General features: G+C 35.3%; 1 pseudogene; it reads left to right on the top strand.

The window, feature by feature from the left end:
- Positions 1-8,429: 8,429 nt before the first annotated feature.
- Positions 8,430-17,099, top strand: part of LOC149553282 (cellulose synthase-like protein H1) — a 43,993-nt pseudogene continuing 35,323 nt past the window's right edge.

Raw genomic sequence — 17,099 nt, 5'->3', positions numbered from 1 at the left:
GAACTTTCTAATCAGAGAAAGAACTTTGTGGATGAGAATTGGGTCATTGTGGGATATTTTAATACACCACTAAAAGAGCATTTGAAGAAGGGGGCAGTCAAACCAATTTGGACAACATAATGGATCTGATGGAATTTATTGATAATCATTTACTGCATGACATGGATTTACAAGGTGTTTACTATACTTCGACAAAAAGAAGGTCAGGTAAGGATCTTATCCAAGTAAGACTTGATAGAGCCCTTATTAGTAATGACTAGTTTCAAAGTTATAAGTGTTCCTTATCAACTCATGTGAGAACAGGTTCTAATCATTATCCCATTTCACTTCTAGCAAACCCTATTACCATTAAAAAGCACTATCCTTTTTGCTTTGAAAAAATGTGGACTCTACATCCTGGCCAAGAAAACCTTATTAAGGATTGGTGGGGGATTCAAGTTGAGGGAACACCAATGTTTAAAGTTGCTAAAAAGGTGAGAAATGTTAAAGATAATATCAAAAGATGGAACGGGGAAACTTTTGGGAACATTTTTTACAACAAAAGTAGGATTCTAGAAGAATTAAAAGATATTTAGGATAGCATTTAGTTGGAGGGTTATGAGAATGTTTCTAGGGAGGAGGAGAATCTGAAGTTTATTGAGTTGCATGATATTATTACCAAGGAGGAGATGTACCGAAGACAACAGTCTAGAAAAGTGTTTATTAAAGAAGGGGATAGGAATATAAATTTTTCTATATGACCACTTTGAAGCATAGAATGGCTAATAAAATTTCTAGGTTAAATGTTCAAGGTGTTATTACTAATGAGAATGAGGCTGTCAAAAGGGAAGCTATGAATTTTTTCAGTGGTTTGCTAGAGAGAGAACACAATCTGGATAAGGAAAAATAGAAGGAGTTTCTAAAATGTATTCCAAAACCATATTTGATGATCATAACATAAACCTCACTTCATCCCATCCAATATTGAAGTAACTAAGGCAATTTTTTCCTTTGGGGGAGACAAGGCTCCTGGTCTGGATGGTTTCTCCTTCCTCTTTTTTCAAACCTATTGGCATATCATTCAAGAGGATGTTTTTAATGGAGTCAAATAATCCTTTGGTTCTAGAAAACTTCATAAAGAGTTGAATGGTACTTTTTCGGCATTGATGCCCAAAAAATTTGGGGCCTGATAGTATGGACCAATCAGTCCCTACAATTCTTTTTATAAGATCATCTCTAAAGTTCTCACTCTCTAGATTTTATATTTATTACCTAATCTAATTTTGAGACAACAGAAAGGGTTTGTTCCTGAAGGATTTGAGCAATACGCAATACAATTCCACAAATCCCTCAAATACTTGCATGTAAAAACCTATCATAAAGAAGAAAAAGACAAGAAGAGGTGAGGGTTTTCTCTGAAAATATGCAAATTGTACTCTCAGAAATGAAGAACATGTAAAATAATTACAAATGATCTATCCTTATAGTAGGAGATTGAAACCTGAAAAGGGTAACCTAAAAGGTAAATGTTATTTAATAATTACTAAATAATTATTAAATAAGAATGCAAAATGTGCATAAAGTGAAATTTTAAGAAGGGAGAAAGGGTAATTTAATAAATGAAATTAAATTGACCTTTTTCTCTAACACCCCCCCTTAAGATGACAAACAATGTAGCTACAAACAATGCAAAAAGAGCAAGAAAACTACAATGCAATGCTGAAAGCAAACTTGGGTCCCAGCAACAAGGCTTGATGGGGAACCCAATCACAATAAAATCTCTATGAAATAGAGAAATAGAGAAAACCCAGTGGGAAGAACTCTACTCCGAAAAGAGATAAAAAAGAATGCACAAATGAAACATCTCAAGAGAATATGTCAAGATCATAAGTACAATGAAAGCCTCCATGATAGAAGCTTGAGACTCCATAGCCCCCCCCCAAGAATGGAAGAACTCTTATGTCGATGAACATACCAATGTGGCTCCAATATGAAGGAAAATAAAGGAAGGGGACAAGGATGATAAAAGCCATGTAGGTAAGGTGCAGCTGGAAGTCCTAGCTAATGCTCAAAGGAGAAAGCATGAGAATCCTGAAATAGAATCTCCAATGGAGGTGGAATAATAGGCATGCTGAATCTATCATCTAAGAGGATATGAGTGTCCTCTAATATATCCTTAACAACTACAGTAGGTGGCTCGATGAATGGAGCTACAATAGTAAGCATAGCTAAAGAAAAATATTGTGCAAGAGATGGAATCTGAATAGGAGGTGGAGGTGTAGAAGTCACAACACTAGTCTCAGGAGCAACACATAAGTTCAAGCCACCTAACTTCACCTCATTAGACTCTCATGAAAAAAAAGATTGAATCTTCGATAATGGATATGGTGGACCAAAATGTGAGAAGGAATATAGGTGGGAAGCATGATCAACAATCCCTATAGCAATAATATTGCATGTCTCACTATCTTTGATGTGCATTGAATCCTGTGGAAACTCAATTGTCTTCCTTGTCCCATTGTGTGTAATATAATAAATAGAGAGAAGGTTAGAGGATAAAGATGGAACATAAAATACATCATGAAATGTACCATCATCAATGTCAATAAAATATATCCCACATATAGTCATAACAGTGTTCCCCATCAAAATGTGTGGAGTAGGAGAAGCCTCAAAAGAAGAGAACAAATCCTGAGAAGATGTCATATGGTGTGAAGCACCTGAATCCAATAACCATCTAGAAGAATGAGGAATAGTGATCACACATATTGCATGACCCTTTCTTATATCTTTACCATCCGACTAAAATGATGATGATGATGATGAAGGTCTATGAGAAGTAGAAGGAATATCAATGTTTCTCTTTTGAAGGAGAGTTGTCAAATCTGAAACCTGTTTGGAATAGCCATCTAACTTCTTCTCATAGTAATGTGACTCACCATGATTAGGCTTATTAAAATAAGCACACGTCAATTTTTCTAGCTTTGATTTACCCCCCTTAGGAGGAGGTTACCCTAACGAAATGTGAGTGCTAGAATCAATCTGAGACTCTGTGGAATGAGATTTTTGAGTCTTCTCCTTCGTCTTTGAAGATGGTCGAGCTACCACTGCATGACTCTATGAGAATGTAAGAGAATCCAATTGAGAGAGCTTAGCTTGCTCTCGAGTCAATTGATGACAAAAAACCTTAAAGGATGGCATGGTAAATTTATTACCCAAAGCATATTTGGTGGAATAGAAGGTAGAAGAAAAAATTTGAAAGTTTCCATGAGGCTTAGAAAGAATCAAGTAGATACACTCAGTTTCAGTCTTCATTTTCCCACAACCCTACAATAAAGATCTTAGTTGTTTGAATTTCATCAAGAATTCCTCAATGGAGGGAAAAAAATTGATATAAGGGAAGTAAGCTCTACCTCAATTTGAAGTGCCCTAAACTAATTCATTGTACCAAACAAGCCTTCAAGCCTTGTCCACATAGCTAGAGGGGTATTGCACCCATCAAGATGAAACTGTAGACTATCAAAGACCTATAAAAAAATCAATCCTATTGCCTCATCCATCTTGTTCCTATGTTGCATGACCTCAAAAGGCCTCTCTAAAACTAGTTGTACTACATCTAAACAAGACCACAACCCTTTTGACTAGAGAAGTCGTGTCATAAAGGTCTTCCATGTGTGATAATTATGAGGGGTTAGAAGTTCTAGATGAAAAGATGTCTTGGCCATTATTTTAGAAGGGGTTTTTAAGTTTTCTAATATGCTAATATAATAACAGAAAGTAATATAAAAACACCCCCCTGCAATGCAAAAAATTGAACCCCACCTGCTAGAAGGATGAGAAAAAAATATTCAAAAATGAATAACACATACTTGGTACCAAATACTAATGAAATGATAGAGAATATGAAAATTTCTTGAGAAGAGCTTTTTGATGCTTTTTTCAAATCGAAAAACGAAGCTATAACTAAGAAGTTATGCCTCCCAAAAGATAGAAGTCATCAATAGACTTCAAGTACCAAAATAGGTATCAAACTAGAAAGAAATCCCAAAAATTCTTGATACATCATCTCCATCTTGGAACCAACTTTCTAGCACTTATTTCAGATTAAAAAAAGACCTTGATATGCTCAAGATATTGCAAGAAAACAAACAAGGCCCCTGTAATAGCAATAAAATTAATATAGTTTTTAGAACAAAAAAATATATTAGAAAAATCATGCACCATTGCTGGTGGTGTGGTGGTGGCAGAGCAGAGGCATTGTCAGAGGGGGAGGCGATGGGAGGCAATAGTGGTGATGCGTCGATGGCAGTGGTGGCCATGTCTGGTGGTGGCAGGTTGAGAAAAGGAACGTCAGGGGCTAGAAAAAGAAACATCGAGGGCTGGACTGATCAGTGGTGCCAGAAGGTTTTCTACTGCACCATAAAGCTTTCTATAGTGTCGTAAAGATGACTACTCACCAAAAAATGGGTTTTTCTAATTTTTAATTTTTTTGAAAAATGTGTCTCAATTTGCGTGTAGAGGCTATACGACCCTACTGGGCAAATTTTTTTTGCCTTCCAAATCAACATTGTCCAAAATCAAAAAACTTTATATGAAAATGAGGGTTTTGACACCTTCTGATTCCAACTGTGAGGTATGTTTGGCCTCAAAGTGCTCTGAAAATTAGTTACCCCCACCCCCTAGTTTTCATAAGAAATACCCAAAGAACTCTAGATCTAATCTGTCAAACCCTCGTTCTCATTTTTCTCCAAATATCGAACAAACTACAACAGATTTGGCTCTAATACCATGAAGGATTTGAACAATATGCAATACAAATCCACAAAGCCCTAGAATACCTACATGTAAAAATTTGTCACAAAGAAGAAAAAGACAAGAAGAGTTGAGGGTTCGCTTTGAAAATATGCAAATTGTATTCTCAGAAATGAAAAAGATGTAAGATAATTACAAACAATCTATCCTTATAGGAGGAGATTGAAAGTTGAAAAGGGTAACCTAAAAGATAAATGCTACTTAATAATTACTAAATAATTATTAAATGAGAATGCAAAAGGTGCATAAAGTGAAATCTTAAGAAGGGAGAAAAGGTAATTTAATAAATTAAATTAAATTAACCTTTTTCTCTAATAGTTCCAGGTAGGTAAAATTTTGGATTCTATTATCTCAGTTCATGAACATATTCACTCCCTCACCAAATCCAAGAAAGAAGGGTTGTTATTAAAGTTGGATTTTTCCAAGGCTTATGATAGGGTGGACTAGGAGTTCTTAAAGTGTGGACTGGAAGCTTTTGGGTTCAGTAATAGATTTTTGGAGTTGGTGCATATGTTGGTTTCCTCTACCACCTTTTCTATTCTTGTTAATGGATCTTTGACAAGGGGATCCATTATCTCCTATCCTATTCATCCTTATGGCTGAGTTTTTAGGTAGATTTATGGAAAAGATGGTTCAAAAGAGGGATTTTGTGGGTTTAAGACCTTCTTCTAAGGATTTAACTTGCTCTCATCAGCAATTTGTGGATGACTCTATTGTGATGGGCGAAGCCTCAGTCAAAAACACAAAAAATATTAAAAAGGCTCTTGAGGATTACAAGCATGCTACAAGATGGATTATTAATTGGAACAAAATCTTGATCTATTTCATTAATGTTAATGTGCATAAACAAAATAAAATTAAAAGAATTATGGGATGTGAGGATCTCGGTTTACCTCATTGTCTTGACCCTCCTAAGTCCTTCTAGAGTTCCCTGATTGACAAAATTCACTCAAAGTTAGCTGGTTGGAAAGGATCCCTCCTTAGCCAGGATGGTAAGATTATTGTTCTAAAATCCACTTTACATAACATGCCCCTGTATGCTTTGAGTGTCATTAAGATTCGTAGGAAGTATGCTTTGATCATTGAAAAAATTCAAAAGAATTTCTTATGGATTGGTATGAAAAAGAAAAAAAGATTGGCCTTGATTACTTGGGATAAGGTTTGTATGCCCATCAAAAAAGGAGGGCTAGGTCTAAGAAAGATTAATAGTATGAATGACTTTTTACTATGAAGATAGAGAGTGGAAAGACATATGAAATGATAAATACAATAGGGAGAATCAAGGCTTTAATCTTTTCCTTGGAAATCAGGATACTCGAGGGGGTTTTGTGATTTGGAAGAAGACTAAAAAAAACAAGTAGATTATTAATAAAGGGGTAAGATGGAAGGTTGGAAATGATAGGTCTATTCAATTTTGGGATGATATATGGATTCTTGATCATGCTTTGAGTACAAATCAGAAATGGAATGGGTATATGGATCAATGCAAGACTATTTTTGGGACACATGTTGCTAATTATTAGGAAGAAGATAAATGGGTGAACCTTACCAAAGTTGAGGCTCTTAATAACCTTAACAAATTGTTGATTTTTGTCCTTTTAGTTCATGAGGAGGATACTTTAATTTGGAAATTTAATCCAAATGGATTGTTTTCAATCTCATCTTTGTATGGTAATACTTTTGAAGATTATCATGTGCCTTGCTGGGCGAAAGCCTAGTTTAAAAGCTTGACACCCAAGATTAGCATTTTTTTTGGGATCTTATTGTAGGATAAATTCTTACTATTGGTAATTTAATGAAGAAAAATATGTGTCTTGTTATCAAATGTTATCTTTGTAAGGAAGAGTAAGAGTTAATTGATCATTTGACTATTCATTTCTCTTATACAATAAGGTTATGGGAAAGGATTTGTGGACTTCTGGAGGCAGACTAGGTTTTCCCCCTTATTATTCAAGATTTATTCTTAGCTTGGAAGTCTCCTTCTCATAATGCTTTTCTTACTAAGCTATGGGATTTCATCCTTCCATATTTATGTTGGGGTGTTTGGAAGGAAAGAAATTATAGGATTTTCAGGGGTAAGGAGTCTACTTCCATTCAAATTTTCCATAAGATTAGGCATATGGTGATTAAGAATATTAGGATTACTAGGAAAGGTCAAGAGCCTCAAGATTAATGGGAAGCCAAAGTGATTCAAAATTGGAAATTGGAAGGGATCAGATATTCTCAGAATGATAATAACCTTAGAAATTTGGCTAGGTGGGATTGTACACCACAAGGTTGGTATAAGATCAATTTTGATGAGGTCTTGAAGGGCAACACAGGGATAGCGGGTTGTGGTGTTATTATCAGAAATGGAAATGGGGATAGTTTGGGTGTTATGGCTATCCCTATTGGGGATCAAACCAATCATGTTGTGGAAGCTAGTGTGACTCTCCATGGTCTTTTATTTGCCAAGAGCATGAATTTGGAGAAAATTTGGCTTGAAGGGGATTCCCTTAATATTATTAATTGTCTTAATAAAGTTAATAATCCCTCTTGGACCATCCATAATACTATCTAAAAGGCTAGTAATTTGATTAATTCCTTTATGGAATGTGTCATCACTCATAATTATAGAGAAACAAACAAAGTGGTTGATTGGGCTATGAATGTGGCATGCAAAAGCTATACTAAGATGATATAGAATTATGATGACAATATCCCTATTGACAAGCTATCATTGATAGAGTACGACAATGTGAGAAGTATGCAAAAGAGTTTTAATAATGATGGAAAAGGCATTTAGGAACAATTATGTTTTGCATAGGAATGGGGAGTTGTGGATTATGATTATTTTTGATGAGACAACTCATTCAATCCCACATGGATTGTGGGTGTTTTGGTTTAAGAGAAAATTTTGTTGGTATTTTGATATAGAGATCTCCATTTCATCTGCACCTGGGAGGACTTTGAAGAATTGCTGCAATTTGAGTACTATGAGTGGTAAGAGAAAGAGGGTTGAGCCTACAAGTTGCACAGAATGGAAGCAGAAGACTAAAATTTGGGATATTTTAGAACAAGGGCAATTTATGGGCTTCATGGAGAAGTTAAAGGGTAGTAATCCATCCATAACCCTCCAATTTATCAAGATTTGGAAGAATGGCAACATCTTGGTGGGAACTCAGAGAATGGAAGTCACATAGGACATTATAGTTGAAGCCACCAGTCTTGATATGGAGGGGATCAACTTCTACAGAGATAGGAAGATGTATGATCGTGTTGTTGATGAGTTTGTGGAGATGACCAAGGAGAGAAATAGGTTGGTCAAAATTGGTAACTCATATTTTAGCCCACATTCCATTTCCAGACCATGGAGGTTTATTATGTTTGTTGAGATTGAATACCTAAACCTTGATGGTCATTTTACTAAGATTTTTGGGCACTAGTTTATGCTGGTAAATCATTTTAGGCATAGGGTTAGAATTAATTTCCCTTTCTACCTAATGTAGTCATTGGATAATACCATTTCAGCTATCTAGAATGACCCTAAGGGGGGTCATGCTTGCCACGAGAGTTTGATGGTGTTGATCATGAATCTTCTTAAAGCTAAAAAAGTGGATAGGCCCTGTATCAACAAAAAAATCCTCGAGTGCGATACAATGGGGAGTGATCAGGATGAGGTTTATGAAGAGGAAGTAGAGGAGATGGTTGATAAGAAGAGGAAAAAGCTTTCACCTGGGAGCTCATCTACTAAGAAAAGGAAGAATAAGGAGGTGAATTATGAGATGTAGGTGAAATTTGATGAGGATAGTGAGGAGGTTATAAGGAAGAAAATCAAGGGCAAAATGGGTATGGTTACTAGAACCAAGGTGAAGAAGACTAACAAAGTTATGAACATTCCCTCAAATGATGAGCCTCTAATAAAAAAAGAGTTGAGAGGTTAGAAAGTGCTATCTCAAGGAAAGGCTGACAACATATGCATCAAGGAGGTGGATAATAAAAGAGACACTATGGATATGGATGAGGAAAACCTGAATCAAAGAAAGGACTATGATGAGCAGGGGTATATGAAGGGCATCCTTAGAAACCTAGGTGTGATGAAAAGGGATATCAATAGCATGAAGGAACAGATGCAAGATATTAGGAGGGATTTTGATAAGCTAAGTAGGACTACTAGAGGTGAGAGGACTCTTGGTCAACATCTGGATAAACTCTCTTAGGTTATGGAAATGCGAAAGAAGTCAAAAATTTAATGAAGAGAATCCCAATGCTAGAAGCGAAGAATAGAGCTATGGAACAAATGATGAAGGATATGTAGAAAAAGATGGATGTCATGGGCAATATAGTTGACAACACAAAGAATGCAATTAAAGAACTTATAGACTAGAGTTGCTCCATATTGAAGACTATTGTGGATAACATTAGAACCCTACTAGACAAACTAGAATAGGGGAGGATTCAAAGTCTTGAGGACATGAAAGAGGATCAAGGCCCCAGTAAACACACTAGAGCTAATTCAAAGAAGATTGAGGTGTTGGAAGACAAATAAATTGATGAGCTCAAGGCCTTTTTTGTGAACATGAATGTCCTTATAGATTAGGTTGTTGAATTACTGAAGACTCTGTAGCTGTCCTGGTGCTATCTTTTTGATGTTTTTTTCCCGTTAGTTGTGTTAAGGCTTTTTATCTTAGTTTGCTAGTTTTTTTGGCAATGATGCACAGTTCCTCTATTTGATACTATGTAAAAGGTTTTGGGTCCTTCAAAACCTATTTTTACTTAATCAAAAATTTGTCATCTTCTCTTTATTCTTCCTCTATTGTAGTAGCCATTAACTCAAAAACTTTCTTCCAAGTTAACTTTCTTGCTTGTAAAAAATCCTCAAATTTGTTCCTCAAAATTTTATATGCCCTTGTCTTTGACACAAATTTTTTCATGTAATCTCTCATAGCTATAGTCATATAATTTTTTCCAAAGCCAGGAATAGTTTGGGCCACTATAGTTTCCCTTATTTTCCTTTTAGTGATCAAAGCTCATTTCCACTTTGTATCAATTTTATTATACAACTCTTCAGGAAATTCTTTGCCTAACTCTATTGGTGTGTATTTAAAATTCACCATCATATCAACTACTGCTTGGTCTACTTTTTCTTTATCAACTTTGTCTAAAATTTCATATTTTACATGTTTGAAACTAATTAAGCCAACAAAACTTCTTATGTTTCCACATACCTTTTCAATGTCTTTAGGCACTCTTCTTGGTACTATTTGATATTGACTCAAGTCATCTGACTCGGTCCTCTCTGCCTCATCATATTCTTCTTCATTTGGCTTAACCACCAATTTTCTTCTTAGTCTCTTCTTCTTGCGATTTTGTTTGGTCTCAATGGCCTATAATGTCCTCTTCTTATGACACTTACCTTTAACTAGCTTTGAGATCTTTACTAGTCCTTTTCTTATAGGCTTGATAGTTGCAAGGGTTGTTGCTTTAGATCTCCATCTTGTGACCCTTTATGGTGTAGATGTGGGTGGGGTTGTCACTTTATTTAGACTCTTTTTCACCTTAGGGTCTACCACCACAATCTTCTTAGCTTTGGTTTCCTTAGGCTCATCAACTAAAAGTTATTTTCTTTGCATTCTTGATCTTCTTCATCACTACTTTTATCCTCTCCTAGACCTTGAGTGATTTTGAGGGGAGCTTCCATTTCATCTTCTTTACCCAAATTTTCTTCCAAATTCCCAATCATCTTCTTTCTCCTCTTGTTCATATGAGCAATATTCACTTCCAATGTGATCTTGGCCTTTGCAACTCCATATTTGTCAAATGACTTGGCCTTTGAATCAACTTTTTCTGCCAATAATGTAGTGATAGCGATAATCACTTCATCTAGATTAACCTCATAGGGAAATGGTCTCAACCATGTTACCCTAGGTACCATTTCCTTAACCTATGTATTCTCAGTATCAACTAGGAAGCATACATCATCATAATATTTGTCACAAGTAATTAGTGATCCTTGTCCTCTTTTTTATCTTCTATTTGAAATCTTCAAAATAAATATCCATTACACTAACAAAATTCTCACCAATTTATCAAATGAAATCACCAATTTTCCTTTTCACGGGTTTGCCTTGTTCTCATACCACAACACCAATTGTAGGGAAATAATTTTGAACATAAAACAATACACATACAATAAGTGATCCAAACTTACACATATAATTCTTTTCTTTGCAAATTGAAATAAAAGTTTAGCCAATTATGTCTATTGTAGCTCGACAAGGTTGTACTCAAGATCCTTCTTGCCATTTTTCCATGCTTAGTCAACTACCATGCATGATACACTATTCAGTCAGCTTGACTGATAAAACTTATGCATAATCACTCGAATAACAAACTCAGTAAGAGGGTCTTCAATGATTGTAATAGTTAACCCTCTTCCATTCCATACTATTTTTGTATTTTCCTCAATTACTTCTCTGCTTTGACATCACATTGTCTTCATTCGATCGCACATAGTATATCCAATCATGACATGAATGATTTCCTTTGTACTCTTTATTGGTCAAGTTTCCAACCACAATTGCATATCATGAATTCGACTGAGCACAACTTTGATTCATTCAAATTTTAATTTCCTTGGGAAATCTAAGGAAAAAGTTAACCCTTTCTCAATAATGATTTTGAATTCATCCTTCAAGATTCCTTCTTCGCATAGTTTCCACTATGCCATTCTGATCTCTTAATCTCCTACTTTTTCAATTTTGCATGTATAACAAGATCATACATCATGTATCATTATGACCTTGGGTGGAATCAATGATAGGGCACTCGTAGAATCTCCCTTCACCATAATTGTAGGTACAACCTTATACTTTTGAGGTGGACAAACATCATTCTTAACTAATTGCATATTACTAACCTCAATTTGATGCTTCTTTGCACTTGTAGATGAACTAGTTTCTATTTGTCATTTTAGGGTTTGATTACAAGCTTTTGTGAAACTTGACAACTGCAATCTTCTACAGATTAATTCACTTTGCCTACAAACACACACTTAAATCTTTACAAACCTTGCATTGATTACTCTACAATCACCTTGATATCACTTTGAAAGTTCTCAATTGCTAAGTGAATGAAAAATGAACCACAAAATCCACTAAATATGTTCAATATGTCAAATTAGGTCTTCTATTAATGCTCTATACTCAGGTAGGTGTAATACAACTATCTCGATGATTACTTAGACTACTCGATCATCATTATTCATTTTGCTTGCTCAGCCAACACCTTGGCTTGATTAAAACTACAGTCTTATTCTCAATCACAACTCTATCAATCATATTAGCAAAATTGATATGGGGACTTAGTCCATAATATAACTCAGTCACAACTAACATTAATATTGATGCTCGACATCAAATGTGCTCTAATTCAATTCAAGTACCCTTTTCTTAGTTCACACTTTAGATCTATCCTAATGCATCTCATGTCATGTAGATATGGACTTTACGACATCATATGTTGGGAACTGGTGTAAATTATATCATTTGAAATACAATTCCTTACATACCTTCTTTACTTAGTTTGAAGTGGTGTGATCACCTGATCAATTAGATTGGGTGATCTCAACATAATTAGCTCTATTGTTGTTACCTTCTCCCTTCTTCTTATAGGTTTGATTCATCTCATTTCTTGTATGTTCTACATCAACAATACCTTTTCCTTTGTTTTGTTCATTGCTAGGTGCTGGTTGTTGGGTTTTACAATTTCTACTCAAGCATCTAATCTTATGACATCTATAACATATACTACCATTCATCCAACTCTTGGATTTTTCTCTGAAATGTGTCCTAATACAATTTACTACAACATGACCATATTCAACACATAAATGATAATTATACCATGTATTGCAATCCTAATTATATGAACTACCTTACTTAGGTGCATTTCGTTGCTTCTTGGTTGTTCAATTAGATTTTGCCTTTGATCTACATTCTTGTGCTTTATGTGACATACTTCTAACAATTGTGACAATATCCTTGAAATCTAGGTGCAACTAGTGTATTGCTAGCTTTTGATCTACACTCATGTACTTGATGTCTTTGCTTCTTACAATTATAACAATATCCATTCAATTTAGGCTTAGGATTTTGCTTACCAATCTTGCTTCTACAAAAATTTGTTGTGCAACATGGCTTTCCACGATGATAACATGTAGGTTTGTTTTTCTTTAGCTTTGCATTCCTTTGTTCTCCACTCTTTGATGATTCTCCTTCCTCTATAGATGATAGGTGCTCGACATAGCCTAGTATAGAAGTGTCATGAGGTCTTCTCTGTGATCTCATCAACTCTTCATAGTATCTTGTAGCTTGTTTAATTTTGTTTAACCTTTCAATTAATTCTTCTTTTAGATCTCAACTCATTTCTTAGATGCTCATTCTTTGATCTCATATTTGCAATCTCCACATCTTTCCTATTAAGCTCTTGATTTACACTTAGTAGCTAGTTGAGCACATCAAATTGCTTATGTGTGAGTTTTTACACATTAGATGTTTGTTTATCAAGTCTTGTATCTATTTATCTCTTGTCTTCATTAGCCAGTATCTTGTCTTCTTTAGCTTTCTTTTTCTATTTGGTCACTTCACAAAGTCTCACTGATTGGATTTCATGTTCTTTGTTTAGTCCTCTCTTCATTTAGTGTATTGTTATTTTCCAATAGATTTGATATTGCTACATTGCTTTCACTATAATTTTCATCATCAAGTAGACCTTCAGTGTTTTATTCATGATATTGTGTGTCATTTTATAGGATTTCCATCTCCTTCCTTCTCTTTAAGGATTTCTTTAGTTCCTCCCTTGCTACTTCAAGCTACTGTAGTGCAAGTTATATATCAAGCTTCTGATTCTCAATGATCTTTCCCAACTTATAAGCCTCCATCTCCAAGATTTTAACTCTCAAGTGGTTAGACTTCTTCTAAGGGAACAAAGCTTTGATACCAATTGTTGGAATTCTATTGGGAAAGTTAGATACTAAGGGGGAGGGGGGGGGGGGGGAGGTGAATCAAGATCTATAAAAATTTTACCCTATAAAAAAAATCAATCTGATAGCTTCACCTATAATCCTTCTAACATTAATATCATAAATCACATAAACATTTATGGCAATGATGTATTAGATCTAATAGCTAATCACATCAATAAACATGAAAGTAAATGATCAACACATAAGACAAAGATTTTGGTTATCCATAAACCCTCCAAGGTGAAGGTAAAACTAGGGTGGGGATGACACCCACAAATCTTCACTACTTCAACAATAAATTTTTCTAGTTAGGGCTACAATTTTGATCACTTCTAATGATCTACCCTATGAGGGGTCTTCCCTATTAAGAACTTTCAAGACTTATTCAGTCTATCTTGATTAAAGGTGATGCAAGAGCATCCTGGGTGTAAGAGAAATCTTGCATCAACCAAAAATATTTTATTACAATTGTTTGAATAAGGGTTGTCTTAATGTAGAGTTATTTTCTGTGGAGGCTTTATACTTAGTAAGTTAGTCATACAAGCTCAGAATGTCCTAATTTTAGAGGTGGATATTCATCTTGGATATATTAGTCTACAAGTTGAGGCTTAGTGTCATATCATGTGTATTCATTGATTTATTGTGGAATTTTGGTTCATAATTTTGGTACATATAAACTTTAGGCTCACCATTGAAGGCCTAAAAGTTCCTGGATGAGGCCCAAAAACTCGATGGATGGGTGCTTGCGCAAAGTTGAGCCCGTAGATTAGAAGCTAAGGTTTCCAAAAAGTAGTTATAATAGCCAATCAAAACAACGATTCGAGAGTTATGACCTTCTAAAGTTGGACCAACTAAAACTTCCAAAATAAATGTCAAAAATGTGTTTGGCTAACTCTATATGTAGTTTTAGGGTTTATCAGTCCTAGGTATTAAGTTTGAGTATCTAGAACCTTCCTGGGCGGCATAAATTCCCTATCTAAGAAATGCCCAAACATTGTCTAGGACAATTCTGGCTAATAGTTCATAGCTTTGTCTTGCAGATTACCATAATAAAGACACCCAAGTGGGTTAGCATATTGTAATTCTACATTTGTAGCGATAATAAGAAGCCCATAATTTTTTCTCAAAAAATTGTTGTTATTCCTTTATTTCTATTATGTGTTTATGGTATTAAGGGGAGCGCCCTTCATGAAGTGGTATCAGAGCTGGAGTTCATGAGGGTGTGGATAGATTTTTGATTGTGAGGCAATTCACACCAAGATTGTGGTTTGGGCAGTGCATGTAGACAGATCACTGACTGTGAGGTAGTTTACACTAGGGTTTCAACATAAGAGTGAAATGCCTCCAGGAAGAGAGTGTGGTGGAAGAGTCAAAGGTGTTACACCTAAGGATTTTAAAACCCTCCAAAGGAAAATGCAAGCATTGCAAGAACAAATGTGTAGAGGAATGAATCTTTCCATAGGAGATGATGAAAGCAAGGATAAAAGAGAAGAAGGAAATGTAGACCAAGCTATAGTAGAGGAAGTTTTTAACCTAGAGGAGGTGAAGCTTTTTAAGGCCATTTCCAGTATTGGAAAAAGACCTAAGTTTGATGTTCCCACATTTTTGGGAAATCTCAACCCAAAGGAATTAATCAATTGGATCAATGAATTAGAAGAGTACTTTGAATATGAAGATATTGAAGATCTAGATACAGTCAAGTTTGCGAAGGCCAAACTGAAGGGTCATGCAAAAATATGGTGGTAGGAGATCTAGTTGGAGCAAAAAAAAAGAGGAAAGGAAAAAAATCACCAGATGGGATCAAATGGTAGCTAAAATGAAGCGATAGTTCATTCCTATAGATTATAAGCTTGATCTATAGAAGAAAATGCAAGGGTTGAAGTAAGCAAGAAAATATGTTCAAGAGTATACTGAAGAGTTCTACCAAGTTGTCATTAGAACCGGCCATGTAGAAGATGATAAGGAGAGAGTGGCTCATTATCTTAATGGGTTAAGGCCAAGCATTCAAGAGAAGTCGAGTCTTGTTTGAGTGACCAGTATTGAGGAGGTGCACTAGTTTTCCCTAAGAGTTGAGGAGAATCAAAGAAAAAAGTTTGATAACAAAAATAGTGGTAGAGGCCGTAGTGGAAGATTTGGTGGACGATCTTATGGAGGCCAAAATGATGATCAAAAGAACAAGGACGAGACTGGAAGTAGCATTAAAAAATAGAGGGGAAATAATTCCAATCATTTCCATGACTAGAATAATAGAGATCAAGGAGGAAGAGGAAGAGGGAAAGGATCTAGAAGAGGAGGTTTTTGTGGAAAATGCTTTCACTATGGAGAAGAAGGGCATAAAGCATTCATATGTTCCCAATGTCAAGGAAGGATCAATTGAAGAACAAAAGGCTAGGATAGAGTTGCACATGTTGATGAAAATGCTAGATCATTACATTCTACAAACGCTGAAAGATGAGAAGTCCTGGTTAACAGAAGAGTTCTGCTAAGTAGCGAGAATTAACTTGATCAAAGAAGGAACTTGTTTTGAAAAAGATGCAAATGTGAAGATAAGTGTTGCGAAATGACCATTGATGGTGGAAGTACTAAAAATATGGTGTCAGAAATGATGGTCACAAAATTGAAGCTGAAGAGGCAAAAACACCCATGTCCATATTATTTTGCTTGGGTGCAAGATGACCACAAGGTCATGGTCAGTAAATAATGCTCAATGAAGTTTAAGATTGGAAGTTACCAAGATGAGGTGCTTTGTGATATCATACCTATGGACATATGTCATATGTTGCTGGGTAAGTTGTGGCAGTTTGATAGGCATGTTGTACATGATGGGTGAGCAAATACCTACATTCTAACAAAGGATAGAGTGAAACATAAGTTGAAGTTGGTGAAGGAGACAAAATTGCCAGAATATGTTTCATTGATGGAAAGGAGTTCTTCCAAGGTATGAAGCATGAGCATATGTGTTTTGGTATAATTCCAAAAGATGGTAAAGAAGAAGTAGAGGAGGTACCTGCAAAAGTTGCAAATATATTGGGAGAGTTTTGTGATATTGTGTTTGATAATGTACCTGATGAATTACCTCGAGTGAGGAAGATCAGTCACCAAATGGATTTAATTCCATGAGCTAGTTTTTGAAACAAGGTAGTGCACATAATGAAACTAGTAGAAAGTGAAGAGTTGAATATACAAGTTCATGAGTTGTTGCAGAAGGGGTTGATTTGAGAGAGTCTAGGTCCATGTGTTGTTTTGATAGTATTAGCACCAAAGAAGAATGGAGTATGTGCATAGATTCTCACACTATTAACAA

Source organism: Cupressus sempervirens, chromosome 6 (genome assembly GCF_028749045.1).
Source record: "Cupressus sempervirens isolate cs-2001-9-10 chromosome 6, ASM2874904v1, whole genome shotgun sequence".
Lineage (NCBI taxonomy): Eukaryota > Viridiplantae > Streptophyta > Pinopsida > Cupressales > Cupressaceae > Cupressus > Cupressus sempervirens.
This window is presented reverse-complemented; position numbering and strand designations above follow the sequence as displayed.